Here is a 23721-nt window from a genome sequence, read left to right on the forward strand (position 1 = left end):
CAAAATCCACCTAGATCTGGAATCGATAAGGTTGTGGCCATTTTTTCTAACCCATATCATTGTCTGCCTGAATTTGTCCACTACTCATGAGACTGCAATAATTACCACAAGTAAAAAGCATGAACTAAAAGTCCATGCTAGTAGATGTTTTCAGATAAGAAAAGCAGTGAAGCAAGCCACACATTACATGGCAAGACAGATGCATATAATACACATATAATAAACACAATGTTGTATTTATATCTTTGTGGATATTGATCTCATTTTATAGCCAATGGATGCTATGATTAGCCTAAGACCAGTCTGTGAATCAATAGCACAAAATTCTTTAAGAGATGTATCCACATGTAGAGGAACTAAGGTTTGGCAAAAGGCAATGTCCCTCATGTGGAGCTTCATACAGGCATGTGGTTTTTAGTGTGGGATTGCTGGATAGAAAGACCCATAGGTAATCTTGATTCTTTTTCTTCTATACCTAGAAATGCCAAAGCCCTTCTATCTCATATAGGTGGGACTACCTACTTTGATTGGGTGCAAATATCAGCTGCATATCTATTGGTTGAATGCTAGGTATGCCTTCTCATTGAAGGACGTTTTCCATGGGCATTTGTCAAACTGTCTTCTCTGGAGCTTATAGTAGTAGATTGAATGAGCATTTCTCAGGAATAATTTAAACCCAAGGAATACTGAAAATGCAGGGATGTTATGATGACACAGAAGATCAGGGATTATACATGAATTAGATTTATTTAAATTCCTTCCTGTAGCACCTTAAAGACCAACTAAGTTAGTTCTTGGTATAAGCTTTCGTGTGCATGCACACTTCTTCAGATACACTGAAACAGAAGTTGCCAGATCCTTCTATATATAGAGAAGGTGGGGAGGGGTATTACTAAGAAGGGTGGTGGGAATCGGAGATTGGCAGATAGCTGAGATGAGCCTGATGAGCCTGTTGACGACTCTTAACGACTGTAGTAGGTCTTACAGGAAAAGGCAAGGGGTGAGAAGGTGAGAAGTGGCCACTTCTCACCTTCTCACCCCTTGCCTTTTCCTGTAAGACCTACTACAGTCGTTAAGAGTCGTCAACAGGCTCATCAGGCTCATCTCAGCTATCTGCCAATCTCCGATTCCCACCACCCTTCTTATTAATACCCCTCCCCACCTTCTCTATATATAGAAGGATCTGGCAACTTCTGTTTCAGTGTATCTGAAGAAGTGTGCATGCACACGAAAGCTTATACCAAGAACTAACTTAGTTGGTCTTTAAGGTGCTACAGGAAGGAATTTTTTTATTTTGACTATGGCAGACCAACACGGCTACCCATCTGTAACTGGAACCATAGATTTATTTACATAACACAGATTTCTGAGTTCTAACTGCTACATCCTTCATGGAAATAAATGCAACTGAATTCAAAGTCAGTTAAGGACATTTAGGCTCTGCCTCCTAGATCATCTTTTGTCAAGGTCCTATAATTCACCTTGCAATATACTAATGAGCCTTGGTCACATAATGCCCCTACACCCCCAAAAATGCAACAGTTGCTTGCATATACCTTTCTGCCTATAATAGCATAGTCAGGCTATCTTGATCCTTAAGAAATGCAGGTATAAGTTACTGGGTAGAAATTCAGCAAAAGCAGCTTCAGACTTATGTCTGAGGCAAGAAGATATGTTGTGGCATGTCTGCCACCATCACATGCAGCAAGAGAGAGAACAGGAAACATGCCTTACTTTCTCCTTATCATATCAGGAGAAGAGGAGATGGGAAGAGGGGATGAGACATCATGGAGTCTCCTCTAAAAATTGCATGATATTCTCCATATACAACTTCTAAATTAATAGCTATGGAGAAAGTATTATTTACTCAAATGCTTTCTCCAGTCAAAGCTGTATTTTTCACAGGAAGGTCAGTCCCCTGATGAAATGTCTAATAATGTACTGAGTACAAGGTGTCTCATCGCTCAGCTTGAGAGTTTCACAGTATTCCTGTGAGCGGTTTTGGCGAGACCCAAAAGGCCCTTGTAAGCTCCATCTGCAAGCTGCCTTGGGTGTTGGATCCTCTTCTGTGCTGCTCATGGTTTTGTCACTTTTCTTCTCAATTATATTTGTCATCCACTTCAGAGACCAGTACAGGCATTCCCCCAGAAGATTCACAGCCAGAGAGATGAAGTGTAAACAACAAATAAGCTTTCTTTTTATTACACACAGAGAAGAGGTATCAACACACAGCTGCTTTCTCACTTTGCATTTCAGAAATTACCGCCACTCCTCAGTTGGCCATAGGTACCTCCCAAATAATTTCAACAGCTGTGCAGGCCAAGTTTCTCATTTTATGGTAGACCTCCACCCTTTATTATTAAGAAAGGTAAAAGTGCCATTTTGCTTTCTACAAGCCTTAAAATAAAACAGCAGATATTACACAGCAATAGGAAATCATCCCCAATATAATCTATCAGTTTATGAGGTTTCTTTGGCCTCATGCTGAGAGTTTTATATTCCACGTTGTCCTCCAGATGGCTGGAGTTTAATTTCCCCTGTCAGGATGAGCACATTTGAGTACACAGTTTTATTATCTGCAAAGCAAAGAGTACAAGACTGAGCCCAGGATGTCTCCATTTCAAATTTCAATTCTAATCTAATCATATAAGCTTTTTTAAAAAAATTAAAATTAAAAGCTGCAGTTTTCAAAGTGAGTGACTATCCTGTAAAGACTGAAAGACCAGTTCATGCCTGACCCTTTCCAGCCCAGTTTTTGAGTCAAGCCGGATGTGAGCACCTGCCCACTTCATCTTAATCAATGATTATGAGCCAAAGCATATGTAATGGTTGTCATGGAGATAAGGCCAAGCACAGCAAATTCACATTAAATGATCTCAGCACCGCCTTCAATATTTTGAACCACTTGCAATGCGGAGCTCAGCCACTTACATTGTGAGCAACTATGTCTCTTCCAGAAAATGCTAACACCTTTGTCTCGCAATGTAATCATGGAGCCACATGCACATTCATGTGCAGAGGATATGTGGGGCTTTCACATATAAGAAGCCTTAATTTTATTTAAGGAGTCTTAAAGAGTTTCTCTCACACACTTTTCTCAATGCAAGGAGGATTTCTTCAGCAGTTTTGAGCAGAAAATAAATGTTGGAACAGTAATGAACTGCTGGTTAGCCACTCTTGGATTGGTTAGCTTGTGGTAGTCCTAATCATGAGACATCACATCTCCTGAAAGAAAAGGAAAAGTCTTTCCAAGGATGGAAGGAGTTAATCAACAGCAGTTAATAGAGTGCAATCTTGTTATGTCTTATCTGTTTTCCTGAGCAAGAAGAAGTTCCGGAGGCAGAATAACCAGGGCTTGGTTTCCTTAGGGGAGAGCACAGTGAGAAATTGGCGGCATTTCTTGTAATATATATTTTATTTAGAAATATACACATTGACTGTCAATTGAGACAAGTGTAGCAGAACATGTGTAGCAGAACATGTAGCAGAACCGCTATCCTGCATTAGATTCCCAAAGATACTTAAACCTGCAAGGTGCTTTTAGCTTCTTGTTCTCTCCCTTCCGGGGATGGAGGAGAAATTTGGTTCTGTTCATATTTTCATGCCGTGTTCATTGGACAAATAACACTTTTAAGAAAGAGTCTGACAGTTGTTGTTTTCAATTTTAAACTCATGCCAGAGGGAAAGAAAGAAAGTAGAGTAGCATAATGAGATGAAATAGGAAAAGCAAGCAGGTACATAGAGCCCTAGCCCTGTGCTGACTTGATGACATTAGGCTGGTCTTTGAAGTCTTTTTGTTGTTGTTTCAAACTGCTTTTGAATGCTCTGTATTCAATAGCTGTTGCTTTTAATTTTTTGCTGCCTTTTTATATTCATGCCCTTTTATTCTGCTGATGTTTATTCTGCTGTTATAATGTTGTTTGTAATATTTTTAGACTGTGGTTTTATGGACCGTATTATGTTGGAATGAAATTTGGTCTTTTAATATATTGTGACCTGCCTTGGTCAATGCATTTCAAAATGACTAAATGGATTTTTAAAAACCCACTAAATTAAAGGAAAAACAGAGCAAAGTGACAAAGCATTAGAGTTAAAATATGATGTGCATTGGTGTGAAGATATATCAGTCATATTTAATCCTCTACAGACCTGGGGGGGGGGGTTTAACTAACAAAAGAACAAAACGGCTGCCTCTTTTAAAACCACAGGACTAGCATGTAAAGAGCAGAGTTTAAACCCCATTGTTAGGCAGATAAAAAAACAAAGGAATAGGTTATGAAACCTTCTTTTAATACATTCCAGCTGTTTGAGGCAGCTGGCTCCCCACTTCTCCTCTAATGCAAGGAAACAGACCACACTCTGAAGTACGTTCAAAAATGCTTTACTTACTCAACCTGAGGCCACAGTCATGCATTATCCTATGTAGTAACAATAAGAAATGCAGGTATAAGTTACTGGGTAGAAATTCAGCAAAAGAAGCTTCAGACTTATGTCTGAGGCAAGGAGATATGTTGCGGCATGTCTGCCGCCATCACATGCAGCAAGTGAGAGAACAGGAAACAAGCCTTACTTCCTCCTTATCTAATGATGATGATAATTATAATAACAATATTTTATTTGTACCCGGCCCTCCCCGGCCAGAGCCGGGCTCTGTTAGGTTTGACTGCAACTCTCCAACAAAACTACTTCTTCAGATGAAATTATTACAAACCCAAAGTTGTAGCCCATGGTGTCTTTGAACTAACAGAAGCACTTTCACTTGCAAATGCAGGGCAGAGGTTCTGATTTGCTCTGATCTCTCCTACCCAATGCAACCCCCTGCACCTCCCCACCCAAAATCTTATTTTAAGGGGGGCCCTCTGGAACAACATGTGATACAACATAGAGGGCTGCAGTTGGAATGGGTGAAAATATGGTGCAAAGTCACAATGGGATACAATCTCCAACTATTTCCTAAAATTGTATTTGTGAACTGGAAAAAAAACTCTATTCGTTTCAGCTTTGATTAGAGCACTGAATCGGACCCAGCACCGTAACATCAAGCAATATTTCATGTCAAGGTGCCAGTATAAAATTCACATTGTCAGGCGATTTGAGATGGAACCACAGTGGAACATATTGCTCTAAGATTATCTTTAATTCCAAAGAGCTAAATTTGGATGCTTAGGCTCATGCAATAATAAAAAGATGTCGGTGTATGTAGGATGGAAAAAAGCTCTCATTAAAAAGTCCTTCAGTGTGCTTTTTATGGAACTTTCCCCATGAATCATGCAGGTCTGAAAAAGAGTGAAACAACCAGAGACAGAGTTCTCTTGGGATCTTGTATTCAGCAGAAGCAGTATGAGCTGTTGAAAATTTGGATAACAGAAGGAGCCACAATCCTTGGTAGGTACATTGTAACATTCAGTGTAGGCACAAACATATATTCTGTGAGTGTCTATCCTGTGGGCTGAAATGTCTAAGGGTACTCACTGGTGAGAGGAACGAGTGCAGTTCTACCCATCCTTGAGTGAGAGTCCTGGGTGGAAATTAGCAACCTGAGTGAGAGCAAGATTACTGGCCACGATAGCAGTACATCTATGTGATTGACGGGCGGGAATTTGTTCTGATATTTTATATGGTTCTGTCCAGTGAATGGTTTCATTGTCTCCTGGTACTTAATAAAATAAAATAAAATAAAATAAAATAAAATAAAATAAAATAAAATAGTAGGGTGGAAGAAGTGGTTAGTGATAGCAGTTTGAGTGTGATGGAGCGTGGAGTGTGAGATATTGCAGTGATTGGGTGGGTGAGTGATGTGTTTGTGGATGCAGAAGTAGAATCAGTTGAGTAGAAGATAGGATGTTGTATGATTTGTGTAGCTGGAAGACAGAAATTGGGGTGATGTGCATGTGTTAGTGGGCTAACTGTTTCATACTGTGAGTCAGGATGTGCCTTGGTAAGAAAGAAGGTGAAGAGGAAAGGGCCTTTTAAGATGCCTCCCAAATATGTTGCTATGTTTTTGCTGTTTTGAGATGTTATAGTTTTCTATAGTGGTTTTGTATTGTGTTGTATCATTTCCCCCTCTCTCTCTCGGGGGGGGGCGGGGTTTAATTGTTTGATTCATGGAAAATGCTATTCATATGGAAACATATTCTTCAGACCTACATTCCTTCATGATGTTTGATAATCTAAAAGATGATGACCAAGTAAGCCACAAACCAATATAGGGCCAAAGCTTAACAAGGTGTGGCCTGCCAAGTAACTAACAATGGCTGATGTCATCCTCCAGTTTAATATCTAAATATGCATATGTCTTCTGGATATAGATAATTGGTGAGGGGGGACTAATGGAGTGTGAAAGGAACATTAGAAAACAGAACAGAAGGGTTAGTGTTATAATCAGTAAAAACCAACCAAATATTCCTTACATCTGAATGCACCCATTATCTAGCTTTTCAAATGAACCCCCTTAGATCAAAAATTTGTCCAAAATTCATGTAAGTTCTGGGACATCTTTGGATCCCACCCATCTACCACCAACCCCACTAAGAAGAGGGAATGGCTGTTAAACCACTCTTAAATGTGTAGTGCCCATGTGGCCTGAGTACCTGAACAGATGCTGAAATAACATTCCTCGTTATTAAAGGTAAAGGGACCTCTGACCATTAGGTCCAGTTGTGACCAGCTCTGGGGTTGCGGCGCTTATCTCGCTTTATTGGCCGAGGGAGCGGGAATACAGCTTCCACATCATGTGGCCAGCATGACTAAGCCACTTCTGGCGAACCAGAGCAGCGCATGGAAACGCTGTTTACCTTCCCACCGGAGCAGTACCTATTTGTCTACTTGCAATTTGACATGCTTTCAAACTGCTAGGTTGGCAGGAGCTGGGACTGAGCAATGGGAGCTCACCCCGTTGTGGGGATTCAAACTGCCGACCTTCTGATTGGCAAGTCCTAGGCTCTGTTATTACTTCCCTTTAAATTCATATCCACCAGACCCAGACCACCCACTCACAATCCCAGCTACTTTGTGTGTCCCATCCTACCATGCAATCGTCCCATTTAGGTTGCCTTCCATCCATCCTTTTATACATCAAAGTGCTTTAATGATAAATATTTTAATCCTCTCCTTCACCTAAACCTGAGCTACACTTTTCAAAGTAAAATGTGCTTTTTATTCCTCTTCACTTAAACATGAACTATGTTTTAAAAATTAAAGTGTACTTTTCAATGATTCCATTTTAGTCTTTGCCATGATCCTCCTTTCTTGCAGAATACTGTAAACATGTCGGCTGCAGTCCATTCATCCCAATGAAGTCCATCTTCTGGACAGGTGACCACTAGAACCTTTTCCCTGTATGCTTTTGAAGCCAGCTCCCAAGATATATAACAACAAGACCCCATCATTTAACTCTGAATTGTCCTTGTTCTGTGTATTATTGCACCATCATTTTAATGTTGTGTTTTAAACTGTTGTAACCTCAAGATGGGTAATAAATTAAAAGCAGCAGCATCTTTTTGCTATATTCTAAAAGTCTACAATTCTTAAATTAAAATTGCATCAACATCAATTCTCTATTATCATTTTAATGCTAGTGTTGGTATAAGAATTAAGTGGAGCCACAACACTGAAAATGTACTCAGAGTACTTTGAGAAGAGCCCATATCAGGATTTGTTTCAATTAATCTTTCCTCCTGGGCAGGAATAGATTACAAGAAGACTGAGAAAAAATATGAGCAAATGTCACAAAATTCTAGTGGATTGAGGATGGTGGGGCCTGGGTGCAGGAGAGGTGAGAACAGAGTGGCATCTACAGACCCAGACTCAATTTTCTGATCAAACATAGTAATCCTACACTATTCAAGATATGTGTGAAATGGCCAATCACATAGTTCTTTCAACCCCACTGAATTCAACCCCACATAGTTCTTTCAACCCCCACTGAAGATGTGGGTTTACCACATCTTCAGAGCACTGATTTCCTAGTAATGAACTTCTGTACCCCCAAACCCCTGCTCATCTGATTTACGGCTGCATACTTTGGACTGTAATGCTCTCTGTAGTCTCTTGTCCAAATACAGTGGTACCTCGGGTTACAGACGCTTCAGGTTACAGACACTTCAGGTTACAGACTCCACTAACCCAGAAATAATACCTCAGGTTAAGAACTTTGCTTCAGGATGAGAACAGGAATTGCGTGGTGGCAGCAGGAGGCCCAATTTGTTAAAGTGGTACCTCAGGTTAAGACAGTTTCAGGTTAAGAACAGACCACCAGAACAGATTAAGTTCTTAACCCGAGGTACCACTGTACATGGGGGCAGGGGCACAAGAGCATTTGTACCCCAACTCCTTGGGCCACACATACCCTACTCCTTCCCAGCTTGGCTGCTCTGCAGTTGTTGGTGTAATTTTCCTAAAGTATTCATTTTGTCCCCGTCCCCCCCTTTAAGGTCTTCCAATAAGCCTCCCCAAAAAGCAGGAGGCACACCTGTGAAGTAGCCTCTTTCCTGGAAATTCCTTCTGATGAAGATGATGTTAGCTCTTTAATAGTCAGAAATGACATCTTGGAGAAATCCCAACCCCAGATGGGGGAGATCCAAGTGGGGCCACTTGGTTACTGCATAAAACTACTTGGAGCTTGTTCTAATCTTAAAGTACAGTACAGTACCTGATTTTAAGTTACATTTATTTTGGTGAGGCCAAATGCCTTGTGTCTGAAGGGCAAATTTCTCTCTGCTGTGGTCTATTCTGTACAATGTTTCTTTTGTATAATCTTTATTGTGGATGTTGCAGCTTTTAACGGCACAATCATTTGCATTTTCCACTCAGAAGCAGGTCCAACTGTGTCCAAAAGGACACATTGTGGCAACTGCAACCTTTAAGCATTTAAGGTTTAACATAGGCATATGAAAATTGCTTCGTGATATTTTTATGGGGTGCAATTCATAAATGGAATCAAATAAATAAATCCAGTGCTTTTTTCTGGGAGGACGCAGGGGGATGCATACCCCTAAACATTTTGTGAATCTTTTGTCCATTTTGTCCATTTACTGTATTTTTCCTGATTTGAACTGTAAAATGGTAATTTTCTTGAATCGAAATGAGAGTACCCCTAAACATTTTTTTTAAGAAAAAAAAGCACTGAATAAATCCAAAAGGAATCAGTTAAACCTGAGCTGGGGGTAGAGAAAGGGTAGGCAAAATACTGAAGAGAAAGAAAAAATCCCAAGAATATGCTTTGCAACTGCTGAAACTGTCGTTCAAGCTATTTTAAACCAGCCCAGACAAAGTACTCACAAATGCTCTGTAGAGAACAGTTCTGCATTGGCAGCATGACTTGACAGTATCCTACGGGAATATGAAAATAGGCCTGAGACAAGATAGAATTTGATCAACGGTTATATTTCACCATTTCCTTCCCTGTTTTGCCAAGCTAGTCAAATATGGCACCTTTCTTTTCCTCTCAGGGCTGGATATCAGGGCGATAGATGGGTCAGGAGTCAGAAGCCATGCATTCTTCTGAAAACAGTGTGGGAGGAACTTATTTAACATTTCTCTTTCCCTCAGGAGTTACCAGACGAGCCCTTCCATTCTTCTGCCTGAGGCTGAAAGAAAAGGAACCTGCTGTTTTCCTCCTTGGAGTGGGAAAGGTGACTGTATCAGCTTGTTATAGAAGCTGCAAGACCTTTTCTCCTTTTATTAGCACTGATTTATTCACTTGCCTGGCAAAGCCTGGATTTTAACAAGCAGACTTATAATGCATACTTAAACTCTGCACTTTCAAATTATATCCAGTGTTGGGGTTTATATTGTCATTCTATTTATATGAGTAAGGAAAGAAGCCCCAGTGGCCCCCTTAAAAGAATCAGTACAAGCTTCAAATATTTCAAAAATACGAAGGTGTGAGCTTGTCTTCCCATGGCCCTAGTACATCAGGGTGATGTAAGGAGATGCAAAATACACTTGAGGATTTCATCATTGCCTCCAGATTCTTGGTCCAAGCAATACATCACCACAGAAAACCCTCCGGCTGAATTAAAGTTCACCCATTTCCATGCATACTTCTGCATAATTTAGTTTCTATTTAGGTCTTGGATATAGCCATGTACACATTTTTATTCAGGAATGCACTGCATTATTGGGTTCTGTAGTCAAGGCACTAGCAGCAGGCTTAATTGGGATCCTATATGCTCCTATACACAGAAGCTGAGGAGATAATACTAGCAGCACACACACACAATTAAATGGATCATTCTTGACAGCCATTTCCCCAGCAGCCATGCCAACTCTTGACTCCCAGCAGTCACTAATCACTGTGCCAACCACATTCCACCCACCCCCACTCCTTAGTAGCCCGACATGGAAGGTGCTTTTCCACATCTATGTCGTCACCAGACTCCACCAGACACACAAAACATGATCTGCAAGGCACAAAGACACCACAACACGCTCTACAGCATGAGCTACTGCTGTTCAGGCAACAAGGCCTCCAGGAATCCCAGAATCGTCATCACCATCATAATTTGATTTGTATGTCAGTTTTCCACAGTTACAACTATCCTCAAGGCAGCTTACAACATAAAAATATTTACATAGTCACAAACATGACAAAAGTAGTCATAAACTATAAATAAAACACATCAAAAAGCACACAAGCAAATCAAGCCATTTCTAAATAAATTATAAAATCTATCTATCTATCAAACCCTAAACTATGCCCCCACCCAAGAGTCTGTTCAGCAGCCTCAGCTTTTGTAGCTGGAGTCAGTCAGCCAGCCGGGGAAAGGCTAGCAAGGCAGGGAGCAGGTCTTCCAGGACTCATAGCCAAGATGCATAAAATACCTGCTAATCTTGGATTCTCATGTGAGAATTCATAAATGTAATGATCCATTCAACATAGCAATGGAGAAATGGAAACATTTTTAGAGAAGTACAATTTTTTTAAAAAAGGAAAGGAAATGCAATGCTTCTAGTTTCAATGGAAGCCACTCTTTTTCAAATAGCACCTTTCCCTCTCATGCAGACATGTGGACTCACTCTGGTAGCCCTCCATATATGGTCAGAAATGCACACCTTTTTATTATTCCAGATCATGATAATATTAAAACCTGGGCTGGGTATTCACAATAAACCATATTTTATGACTGGCTGGGATTAAGCCATTGAAGAAAACATCTAGGAATGATGTAACAAGTTTTGAATATTCACAATAAGCTTTGTGAAGGCAAAAGCACAGTTTCAATTTTTTTTACATTTACATATCAGTGATGTGTTAGTCAGATGGTATTAAGCTCAAGTCAGATCCGTAATCAGAAAACTCTCTTCACAAACATAATCTGGTCCCCATGTAAATGAATAGCCTTTCTGTTTGTGTGGGAGAGAAAGAAGTATTAATTTTTCAGTGTTCATTTGACTCTCCCAATGGTTCTCATCATCAGTTTCAGTACTAAACTGTCTCCCACACTGAAACTCTCTGGCTTTCAACTCTTTGGAAAGTGTGGATGTAACTGACTGGTGAGTGAAGTCCAGCCAGCCTTCTTTCAGCCTGTGCCAGCACTGGGAAACACAGGTTTTCTGTAAAAGGGAAAATTTAGCTGCTTATTTTCAGTCCCAAATAACCAGCTGAAGAATTTCTAATTTGAGCTGATAACAGTAATGCCACTCAGTGTGGACATATAATGAGGAGGATGATGATTAATGCAGATGACACTTAAATAAATGGTTGTCAAAATGCTCTTCCAGAACTTGTATATGATGCCACCTTTTCTTCACCCTTGCTATTGATGATTACAAGATTCTTAAGAGGACATCCCCCCCCCCCATATGCTAAACTGCTGTGCACATTGATGGTGCTATACAGATCTATAATATGTATACAGCAGACTTGGAGTGCCTGAGATGGAAATTCTAGCCCACTTCAGAAATGATGCCCACACATTAAATCAACTCTTTGAGCGAGGAACGGGGCCAAACCAGCTAGCCCTACTGCCTGGCATCCACACATACACAGCTGTAGCAAGGAAGCCTGAGCACATACATGTGAAGATTGCATGTGCAGTTGTAGTTACCAAGCAGGAGACCCCTGCATTACTGGGGTCCAGGGTGGCATGGAAGTCTTTCTGCAGCCAGCTGTATATACAAAGCCATCCCTGCTACAGATGGAGGCATGGGTACCAGAAGTCAGGGTAACGGGTGCAGCCCCACGTCCTGTTTATGCATTTGAATGTGTGGGTGTCATTTCTGAAGAGGGATAAAGTTTAGCACGGTTACAGTATCTTTAGAGGCATCTGTGATCTCGCTATTGTTGAAAACAAGACACTAAGGGTGGATCTACACTTGTGTTTTTAACTCTAGGAAAGAGTTAAGGAACGGTTGCGGTTACACAGAGGAACAAATGATTGCATTGCTTACAATGTTCTTAACGCATTATTAAAATGTGAAACCAGAGGGTGCCGCAGAGCAGCCAGCAACAGTTTGATGAAAATACGATTAAAATTTCAAGTATGTCCTGTGATGTTTTAGAATGAACAATCTAATATTGTTCTAACAATGTTAAACAGGCTAGTTTAAGGCAAAGCCCAAGCAAGGCAAAATTATTATTATTATTATTATTATTATTATTATTATTATTACTATTATTAATTTCCCCAGCCACTCTGGGCAGCTCCCAGCAGAATATTAAAAACATGATAAAACATCAAACATTAAAAACTTCTCTAAACAGGGCTGCCTTCAGATGTCTTCTAAAAGTCAGGTAGTTGTTTATTTCCTTGACATCTGATGGGACGGCATTCCACAGGGTGGGCGCCACTGCCGAGAAGGCCCTCTGCCTGGTTCTCTGTAACCTCACTTCTCACAGTTACGGGAACAGTCAGAAGGCGCTCAGCCCTGAACGATGGGGGTGGAGCCACTCCTTCAGGTATACTGAGCCGAGGCCATTTAGGGTTTTTAAGGTCAGCACCAACACTTGGAATTGTGCTCAGAAATGTACTGGGAGCCAATGAAGGTCTTTCAAGACTGGTGTTATATGGTCTCGGCGGCCACTCACAGTCACCAGTCTAGCTCTAATTGAGATATACGGTTCAAATGTCCGCTCTTGAAGATTTTATATATATATAAAAATTAGGAATCAATCATATTGTTTGGTGCTTAGATACACTGAATGCTCTTCAAACATTATGCCCATGTGCAGACATTCCAACATGTGGGGGTGGAGATGGAACAGATGTGCTAAATAGGCCAGGCAGGAAAGCATGATAAACCTCCTAAATCATAAATAGGGACAAAGTAAGGAAGAATATTAGCTGAATCAGGCCATTGTCTGAAATGAATATGAAACATCTACCACATATTCTTTTAATTTACTAAATAATTCTACTAAGTTGGCATCAAGGCATTCAGAAAAGTCTATTCCAAATCTGCTGTAAAACTCCATTGTGTTCTCTGCCTTGATTTTAGAACTTCAGACAGGCTCCCTGGAGGTAATTATGTGCTGTGGCAAAATGATTTTTGTTAATTTGCTGTGTCTTGTTTGATAAGCCTAGCCAACTTCTAATTTACATTAGGAGAAGATTACTTACTAGCCCTGCTGTAGTATGCAAATATATTGCAGCAATGCATAAAAATAGCTGTGAAGTAACTTGCAAGGTCACTTTTTATGTAGGTTATACTTAATTTAGTAGATAAGTGTATAAAACAACCCTTTTTGAATACAAGGGAATTTTCATTAATCAAAGGTCAGGGGCCTTCTGAATTACTAGCTGAACTATGAATTCAGGTTTACTGCTTGAATGAGAGAAGTAAAAATATATAATTATTTGTCATATGTTCAAATCCTGGGAACTCCTTCCTCCAATGGGAGGAAGGGTGGGATATAAATTCAATAGATAATAAAATGCACATCCTGAAGGCTTAGAACAGAATAAAGCATTACAGCTATCTAGGAAGCAAACAAACAAACAAACATCAGTTGATCTGGCTTTCACCAGCCAAAATGGTACCCTGTCTTTATCTAGAGTGATATGCCAATGAAGTACAGGATGGGAAACCATGGAGGAACTGTATTGAAAGACAGGGGAAGCCATTGCTAGGTCAACCTTTAAATCAAGAGCTATCCCCTCCTCTCCCCCAAACACCCCCCTCCCATTTCTGGAATTTAATTGTATTCATATAAAGTAACGAATTAAAGATACAAGAGTTTATATAAGGTCATTTCAATAGAGACAACTTATGAGTACTGAGTTGTGTCCAGTTGTGGCAGCAAGAGTCTTGAACTAATTTTGAGGGGACTGGAGAGGAAAGCAGAGGAGAGGGAGAGGAAATTCTGTTGCAAGCAGAGAAGTCCCTTGTGCCAGTGCAGCTGAACTGTTAGATATGACCAACATATTGTCACCTGTAATCTGTATGAAGGTTGGCATCTGTTTGTCTTGGGGGACAATGTAACAGACTCCATGCTAATAGACAAAATGCCAAAATTGGTTGATGATTTGGAAGAGGCCCGAGTAAAAGTGGAGATCAAGCAGCTCTGAAGTGGGAGATCCCTAGTAAATTTGGAAGAAGCAAATTGCCTTCTACTGGCTTTCTCTGGAAAGACAATGGAGCAAATTAATAATGGTACTTGGTGGAAGGAGCAGATGGCAGTAGGTGGTTCATGGAATACAGGAACTAGGGTTCAAATACCACAGATGGGAAAGCACCATCTGCCACAAAGACATTTTGGAAAGAAATATCCTTTCATCTAAATATAATCAGGTCCCAGTGATATTACAATACTAAGGATTGATGTTTATGTATGGTTTTGAAAAGGTCAAAAACAAAAAGTGGGGCAGTGAGTTTAGTTTGTATGTTAATGTGAACCTTCGTCATCTGTAGCTCCTCAAAAACTATGCAAACAGAAGCACAGGTATTTTGTTTGTGTACCAAACTTGTGTAGGGGACGCAGGTAGTGTTAAACCACTGAGCCTAGGGCTTGCTGATCAGAAGGTCGCGGTTCGAATCCCCGCGACGGGGTGAGCTCCCATTGCTCGGTCCCAGCTCCTGCCCACCTAGCAGTTCGAAAGCACGTCAAAGTGCAAGTAGATAAATAGGTACCACTCGGGCGGGAAGGTAAATGGCGTTTCCATGCGCTGCTCTGGTTCGCCAGAAACAGCTTAGTCATGGTGGCCACATGACCCGGAAGCTGTACGCCGGCTCCCTTGGCCACTAAAGCGAGATGAGCGCCACAACCCCAGAGTCATCTGCAACTGGACCTAATGGTCAGGGTCCCTTTACCTTTACCTTTACTAAACCTGTTTACAAAAATGTGTATATTACAGGTACAAATGCATATATTAATGAAAAGAGCATTCAAAAAAGGAATTATGGGGAAATGACATACAAATGCATGTATATTTGATAAATGTGCACTAAAATGATGACTTTATAAAACTATGATGCAAACGGAAATGTGGGAAATTAATAAAACTGGAAAAAATAGGAATTTAGATAAAACAAAAGGGACATATTTATCCATCCCTAGTCAGAAATAAAATAGGAAAACACTTTAAGTTAAGGGTTAGAGGTTTCCTGTATCACACTCATAAGCAGAAGCTGATAAACCATTGAAAACAGTATTAGTCAAGGAAGGCCAAGTAAGTAAATACTATATGTATTGTACACATTTTATATGATAAGTTGAAGTGAATAATGAATTTGACAAGCGTTCTACTTATAGACACAGTGGGTGATTGTCAACTCAGTATTGCTCAGAGTGGAGCCATTGGAATTAATGATTCTAACTAAGTCATGTTTATTCATTTCAGTGGGTCTACTCTGAGTAAAACCTAGTTGAATGTCACCCAGTGTGACCATCAAGCACAAAATCCAACTCAGTTTCTTATAGCTTTGTTCCATTGCTGCAGTCAACCTAATATTGCCCTTTCATTGTACCACTGATTTCATTGGGGCAAGCACAGCTACCTTTGGGTATATCATACTTAGGATCAAGATATTAGCAGAAAGGTGAAGGACAGAATTGGTTCAGCAAACAGTTTGGCAGGCAATATGTATTTATCATGGGGGAGAGAGGAAACTAAAAATATTGGGGGGGATCAATAAAGGAATAATGATTAGATAGGAACAATAAGGGAACTTAGAAAATATCAGGAAACAATTAGCAACAGAGGAAGAAATTAGTGACTCCATAAATTGAATCTCTACAGAATTACTAAATCAAATAGTTCTCTCTTTTAACAAGTTCGTGGTGTCTCTTATGGGAATAAAGTGGCAAAACAGTTCTTCTCTTGGGTATGATATTTAAAAGCACAATGTCAAGGACTTTGCTGACAACATACCACATCCTTGTATGAACAAATATATATATATTACCTTATTTTGTTCATCCCAAAACTTTCTCTCATTGGCTGTGATAGACAACAAACATATTGTCCTGCATATGAGTAATATGCATACCTGTAGATGTGCTGAGAGTACTCACTGTGCAGCTGTTGCTCTTTTTGTGAAAGAAAATTAAAAATTGTGGTGACATTTTATGTAAAAAGTTGATAATAAACCATCCATGAATGTTGTTGTTGTTGTTGCTGCTGCTGCTGTTGCTTCTGCTGCTCTTTATTGGTGCTGTTTATTGCTTTAAGTTTGAAAGAATACAAAAATATGAAAATATACCAAAATTAGGGTTTATTTTCTTCTGTTTAGGGACAGGGCTAAATTGAAAACTTAAAAAGAAAGAACCATGTGAATGAAAAACTGTACACTCTTTCCATTGTAAGTGCATGCCTAAAGCTGTCCCAGAGTACCATCTTAAAGCATTTGGCAGCCTCTTAATGCAATTTCTGAAAGCGTCAGCATAAACGAGGTCAAGGTGTCCTAAACTGCTAGCTTTTATTCTACCTGCCAGTAGACTTCAAAGAGCTTGTACAGTGACTAAGTGCCCTGTTTTTAATAAAAATATCTCATCTAATTTAATTCTAGGGTTGCTTCCACATATGCCCCTTTCTCTGAATTGACCATCATTCATTAACTTTTTAAAAGAGACCTCAAATCACACCATTGCCAAATCCAGTCATTGCATTCCACTGTTTTGTGTTCTACTTCCATGTAAAAATGATAAAGGTCTTTAAAAAGGGAGGAGGGACCTAATATTTGCATTAACAGTGCCAGTCTATTCAATATGAATGGATAAACTGTTACTGAGGCTTTTAAGGGCCGCAGTGCCTTAAATGAAAAGCTTTCTCTTCACATGCTCTGTACATTGCATTGTTTCCAGTTTAGTGTGGCTAGGGGATTATTAATGAATTGCTCCTTAATATGTTGACCTGGAAGCAATAAAACATTTAATTATGAGTGCAGAAAACCATTACTGAAAAAGACTTCACTGTGAATTCATGTTATTGAAGAATTATTGTCACAAGCCATTGTTGGATGATGCAACTCTTTTTTATTTAGTGCTGCCTGGAACCTCTAATTTAATTCAATTTCCAGATTATTGTAGAATACCATTATGTAGAACTGGAATTGTCTTGCTTTCTGATCCAGTCCAACCCAGAATGAATCTGTGATAGGCACCACCTTTATAAATAGTACTTGCACATTTCCAAGAATCCTGTTTTAGGCTCCCCAATGAAAGACCAGTTGCACAACTTTAAACAAAAAACAAGAAGCAGAACTTCGAAAAAAGAGAGAGAGAATTTTGTGCAACATTTCCATTGAACTTTGGACTCTGAAATTTGTATAGATTCCTATTCTTCAGTGTGGACTACAAGGAAACCACCAATGGATTGGAGCAGTTCCCATAGAGTATTAAGTGTCTGGGCAAGGGAAAGGGGTGGTGCTGTCTCTAAACCACTGAGCCTCTTGGGCTTGCTGATCAGAAGGTCAGCGGTTATTTAAAATATGTCAGACCTTTTGATCCCACTTTTAAAATATGGAGTTGAGCTCACCTTATTGTATGAGGCATGTGTATAATTTCACCAGACCAGAATCCACCACACAATGAGCTAGTTTGTGTAATTGACCCACACACCACACAATAAGTGCAGCACAACTCCATATTTAGCAAGAGGGATGGATGTTAAAGTGTGTTAAATTTTGCCATGCAAAATGGCAAATAGGCTAATAGATTGTCATAAGTGAGCAATCACCCCATAAAACTCTGAAAAGATTAATAATCTGACATGTTTGTTGTCAAGTCTTGGAAACTGCACCCCCCCCCCTTATGAACTTGCCCTATATCTTGTGGACCTCCTCTACTCAGCACTAAGCTTCCATTTGACAAAGAATACATGAGGACCCTTGAGTCTAACCATGCTCATGCTGTTAACTGCTGTATGTCAGGATCTACTCTTGTAGAGATGAAATGGTAAAATGGGTACTCCCCATCCCTCCATCCTCACTCCTTTGTGCTGCTCAAACCTGATCTTATCCAAGGTTAATAAAGGAATGGGAGAAAGACAGGAAATAGCACTACACACATCTGAAGAGCCTGAGGAGTAGGATAGTGAAGGATTGGGCTTGGCACAAACTGTCCCACCTCCGGATCAGGCCAGTCTGCCCCAAGCTGACTTGAGGATCAACCACCCCACCCAATATCTGGCTCTGAATCAATGTGGGTGTGAAGCTAATGTTTGAGCAAAAGGAGATACAGAGTAGCACGTCACTATTATTTAAGTTGAAAGTGGATGCATGGCTCCTTCTTAGCTGAGTTAAATAAAAACTGACTAAAGAATGCTATGTTGAAATAAATAAATAAATCCCAATACAAACAAACAGATACCAGCTGTAAATAAATATATATAATCTTCTCATCCTTTCAGTGTATCTTGTCATCGATTTTTAAATTATAAAGTGTCCAGAAAGGCATCTCTTACAGAATTTTTGTTCAGACCATTGCACACAGCAGATTTACATAAACCATAAAATATTTTGCACGCGATCTAAACACCCTTTTTTCTTGTGACTTGGTACCACAAGCACCTCAAGCTGCCCTACTTCTGTAACGGAAAAGTAGCCTACTTGCATCTAATTGTTGCTTCAAACTAGCACACTGAATAACTTTATTAAAAAAAAACTAGAAGAAAAGACATTCAAGAGTGGACAGTACTTCTTATTTTTTTATGAGAGAAGTGAACAGTCCATGGGCAAACATTTTGCTGCAGGCAACTGTGGATGAGATCCAGTAGCGATTTACTCGCATCATCTGTCTGTAAATGGAAACAGTCTGGCCTTGCTGTGATGTCGCCAACCCATTTACATACCCATCAACTGCCCCAATAAACATGGGACATCCCTTTTTTCTCACAAGAGGACAATGGCCAAAATGGCCTCCACAACCTTATACTTTTTTTCAGGCATGGTGTCCCAAAACATGTTTTGGGCCACTATTCCTGGAAATAGCACTTTGGGGGGGGGGTATGATCTCATACGAGTCACATGACTCACATGAGAGTGTGGACCCAAAAAATGGAATCCCAGATTTGGGCCATGTCATGTTGGAAGATATGCCATTCTGGCATGTTGTTGAGCCCACACTCAACAAAGGAGTTTCGCACTTCAGAAATGATGTTGAACTACCACACTGATTCCAAATGTCTGATATAGAGAGGTGGAGAAGGTGCTGGTGGAGGGATTCAGATTAACAGTTGGGCCAGGCAGTGTCCAGAGTGGCCAGGGTAGACTACAGTTACGAAGGGCTGCTGCTTAGGGCTGCAGACCTTTGAGTGGATACCATAGGGAGGACAGCATTCTGGAATGGACTTAGGCAGGATCTAAGTCAGAATCTCAGAGACTGGGGATAGCCAGAAGGGCAGGTGGAATATATTATTATTGTTCTGGATATTATCATATTTAATATGCAATTTTAGTGTTTGTATTTTTGTTGTGTATTTTAAGCCGTATTGTAAGCTGCTTCAAGTATTATTTTAAGATTAAAGTGTGGTAAAAAGCGATAATATGGTGGAACTGGGTTACTTCCAGGTTGGAATCAAAGGTTTTCACCTGAGTATCACAGGCACCCATGGGGCAGAACTGGAAAACCTCTAGCATGATTAATGTCTTTCTGCAGAGGCCAGATAATATTTTTGTGTAACTGATCTTGCCTATTTGATTTACCCCTAGGTCGCTTCATTGCTGACGCCATGCCATCTACCAAATCAGCATACTGTCAGGCGTGGAGAGGCCTCTCCTCCTCTGGTAACTTCATAGTCAAGAATCACAAGCAGTTTGTCTTTTATAGTCCTTTTTATTCAGTTATTCAGCAAGGCAAGAATCCATATCTCTCCACAAAGAGAGTTCCCCCTCCATCCCCAGCAACATCCTGGGCACCAATGGGAATTTCAACCCCTCTGCATTCTCTGTTCTCTAATACGGAGAGACCTATGAGCCCAAGGGGAGAGGGGTTGCCCAGGCTCTCTAGGGAGACTGTTCCCTCCTTTCCCCCTCTTCTTCCACTATCTTGTAGCTAGGTAACTCCTATGGAGGCTGTGCAGCATTCTCCTCTCTCTCTCCTACTGAAACTGCTGGGGAGAAGGGGTGCGAATCTTCCCCCTCTCCTCCGCTTTGGAGAGAAACTGATCTGACTGAGGATACACTTCCCAATTCTCCCATTCGGACCATTTCCTGACACATGCATAAAATACTTATCAGCTGGTAGATATGAGGGAGTTGCCTCTTGAAGCAAATCTCTGAAATTCATCTCCAGGATACATTATTTCCTATGGGTTTGATGAATGGATATGATAGAAAATCAGCCTTGAGAATCTAAGGAGCAACAAGCTAATTCAGGAATCAATCTTAGGAGGCTGTGGTCTAATCCAAGGTCCATGCAGTTCAAAAGTATCCAGAATGAGTGCATCTGTATACCGTATTTTTCGCCCCATAGGACGCACTTTTTCCCCTTCAAGCTCGGGCTTCCCCCGCCCCAGCCCCGTGCCTGGGGGGGGGATAATTTTTTTCCCCTTTATTTCCCCCCCAAAAAACTAGGTGTGCCTTATGGGACGGTGCATCCTATAGGGCGAAAAATACGGTATATAAAAGACTGGGGATCTCTGCAGAATTTGAGGGGAATACAAATCCCCAATCTCTGCAGAAAGAATCATGAAGTGCTGAAGTCAGGCTGAAATAGTGTCTGCCCTGTGGGGTGCCAAGTCAAAATTTATTAAGTGTTGTGTTATAATACATTACAGTATAAAACATTTAACAGTGGAAGAGATAGGAAAAGCTTTTTATAATATAACAGTATCTGACTCAAAAATTCACACTGAAATATAACCAAAGGGGGGGAAACTAATATATCTTGACATAAAAACAGGTTACCTTGCAAGTACCCAAACCATTGTTACTAATATTTTTTTAAAAAATAACAGTACAATCCAACTTTTGACTTAAGCACCCTGGACAAAGATAAAATAAGTCCCCAGTGCTACTGAGTCCAAAGATATACCAGCAGAGTGGATTTATGTCATTCCTGGGCACCATTAGTGCACCAGCATAATTGCAACTTCAGTGTGACACCCACAGTGCAAGGGGCAAAAAGAATTTGAGGTGTCACTGAAATGCAGAAGTGGCGGGCTGTGAAGGGCAGAGCCACTATGTTAGGTTCTTAGCAGGTGGGTTGCAGTTGCTTACCATGAGGAAGAGAGGTGCTACAAGATGCCTGAGAGGTTAGAGGTGGTGGAAACACACCAGCAGGAGCACTGAATTGGCTCCACCAGTGCTGGACACTGAGATCCAGTTTTGAGGGCCTTCTGGTGATGCCCTCACTGCAAAAAGTGAGGTTACAGGAATCTCAACTAAAGTATGCATGACTGATGGCCATCCAACCTCTGCTTTAAAACCTTTAATGAATAAAAACCTTTGTTCAGATCCAGCAAGGCTCCTCTGATAATTATGGATTACATCCAATGTTAATCATACTCAGAGCAGATCCATTAAAATTAATGCACATCACTAACTTAGTTCTATTAATTGCAATGGGAGAATTCAGAGAATTCAGTTGGCTACAACCCTGTGTTGTTGATATGTCTCAAAAGGTGAGTTGACCACGGAGAGTTTGATCAGCAGGTAGTCAAGTCTGTGGGTTTTGCAAAATATTCATAGGGGTAAATGTTTAGTGAGAGCTTCTAGGAATGGTGCTGAATGGTGGTGCTGAGCTCCCGATTTTACCTTGAATAGAAATCCTGTATCTACAGTGGCTCCATATCAGGATGTAGCAGGAGCTCCCTTTGATGCTGAATGATGAGGTTCATTACCTAGCTGTATCAGTTCCAAGACTACCGTGTTAAAAACAGGTCCCACGGCAAAGTAAGTGTGCCTAGTACTGGACTTTAATTCTGAAAAATTACAGGAGGAATAAGAAGACCGAGATAAAAGATGTAGTTGTCTCACTTACCTTCTCACAAGTTATTCTTGAACTCCCAGGAAATGTTAAAAAAAATGGAAGGTGTGAGCAAATTACTGCAAATAGAATAGAATATAGCAAATAGAAGTTAATAGCAAAAACTTGGCTTTGGTAAGTGTGTTGTGTATTGTGCCTTAATTACTAAAAACAGGCTCCACGCGGTGTTGAGAACTCAACAGGTTTCTTCATAGGGTTCTGTATAACAATACACATCAGTGTATTGACTTGGGGGGCAGGAGGACAAAACCTGAGATCCTTATATTCAATATAAAGGAAAGACTTGAGAGTGGGGAGCACCTAAGGCTTTAAATTTGTTTAGTTACCATGGCAATCACTGTTATACAAGGAAATTCTAACCTAATCTCTTGTAGCTTTTATAAAAATAGAAACGGAACAAAAGAATTTCAATTGAGTCTGTCATTAAATTTTCTTTTTTTTACTTCATGAGTGAGTGAGTGAGTGCGAGCACTAAGACCTCTGCTCAATAATCATTAATTATCAAAGATGGCTACATACATCCAACAATATTATTTTGCCAGAGATGTTATTGAATATAAGGGGCTGCCTTGCATCAACTTAGAACCATTGTATATTTGGACAGTGCCCGTGATACTCTCCAGTAGTTTTAGACTACAACAGACATCATACCTGATTATTAGCCCTACAGGCTGGAGTTGAAGAGAGTTGTAGTCCAACTGGAAGGTGTCACATTGGTTACACCCGAACTAGCCTATGAAAGTCAACACTAACTAGCAATGGCTTTTCTTCAGATCCTGCTGCCGCTGTACTTTAAGCAGTGATGCTAGTCATTGACTCTAGGATCTCTCACAGGCAAAGCATGTGACCTATGTCTAAGCCATGCCCACCCTCAACTTCATGATCGCTTAAAGACTTGTGTACATGATCATTTATCCCAAGGCGCTAATCACTCTGTGGCCTCAGAACCCAGGGGAAGGGACAATGGAATGGAGTGTCCTGAAAAACCATATGGCTGGCCAACTGGAATCCTGAACGGGACCACTCATCACTGCAACATTTTATTGTTATATTTAACATTCCTTTTCACAGAATCAGAAAATAATCGAAATTACATTTGCCTTCTTTCTGATGTGTGTCTGAATTGGAAGAAACACCTATTACAATTTGATGCCATCAGCTTAAATTATATCAGAAATTTAACTAACTTTACCTTCGGGGCTCAACTTATGTAGTGTTCATGCTACTGCTATAAGAAAATGCTTTGGCATTGCTATACCAAATAGGAATCTAGATTTCAGATAGAAATCCAGTTTGAGAACAATTGCTGGCTGCATTTAGCTACTCATAAAGCTACCACCTACAAGTGATGA

At 40.3% G+C, this 23721-nt stretch overlaps 1 long non-coding RNA gene across 1 annotated transcript in view; it reads right to left on the minus strand.

Moving 5' to 3' along the window:
- Positions 1–2173: 2173 nt before the first annotated feature.
- Positions 2174–23721, minus strand: part of LOC309540452 — a 38587-nt gene continuing 17039 nt past the window's right edge. Inside the window, exons 3-4 of the long non-coding RNA XR_014223301.1 lie at positions 22364–22428; positions 2174–3363 (exon numbers count right to left, since the gene is read on the minus strand). This is a non-coding gene — a long non-coding RNA (uncharacterized lncRNA). The remainder of the gene's footprint in view (positions 3364–22363; positions 22429–23721) is intronic.

Source organism: Podarcis vaucheri (assembly GCF_965113315.1).
Source record: "Podarcis vaucheri genome assembly, chromosome: 9".
Lineage (NCBI taxonomy): Eukaryota > Metazoa > Chordata > Lepidosauria > Squamata > Lacertidae > Podarcis > Podarcis vaucheri.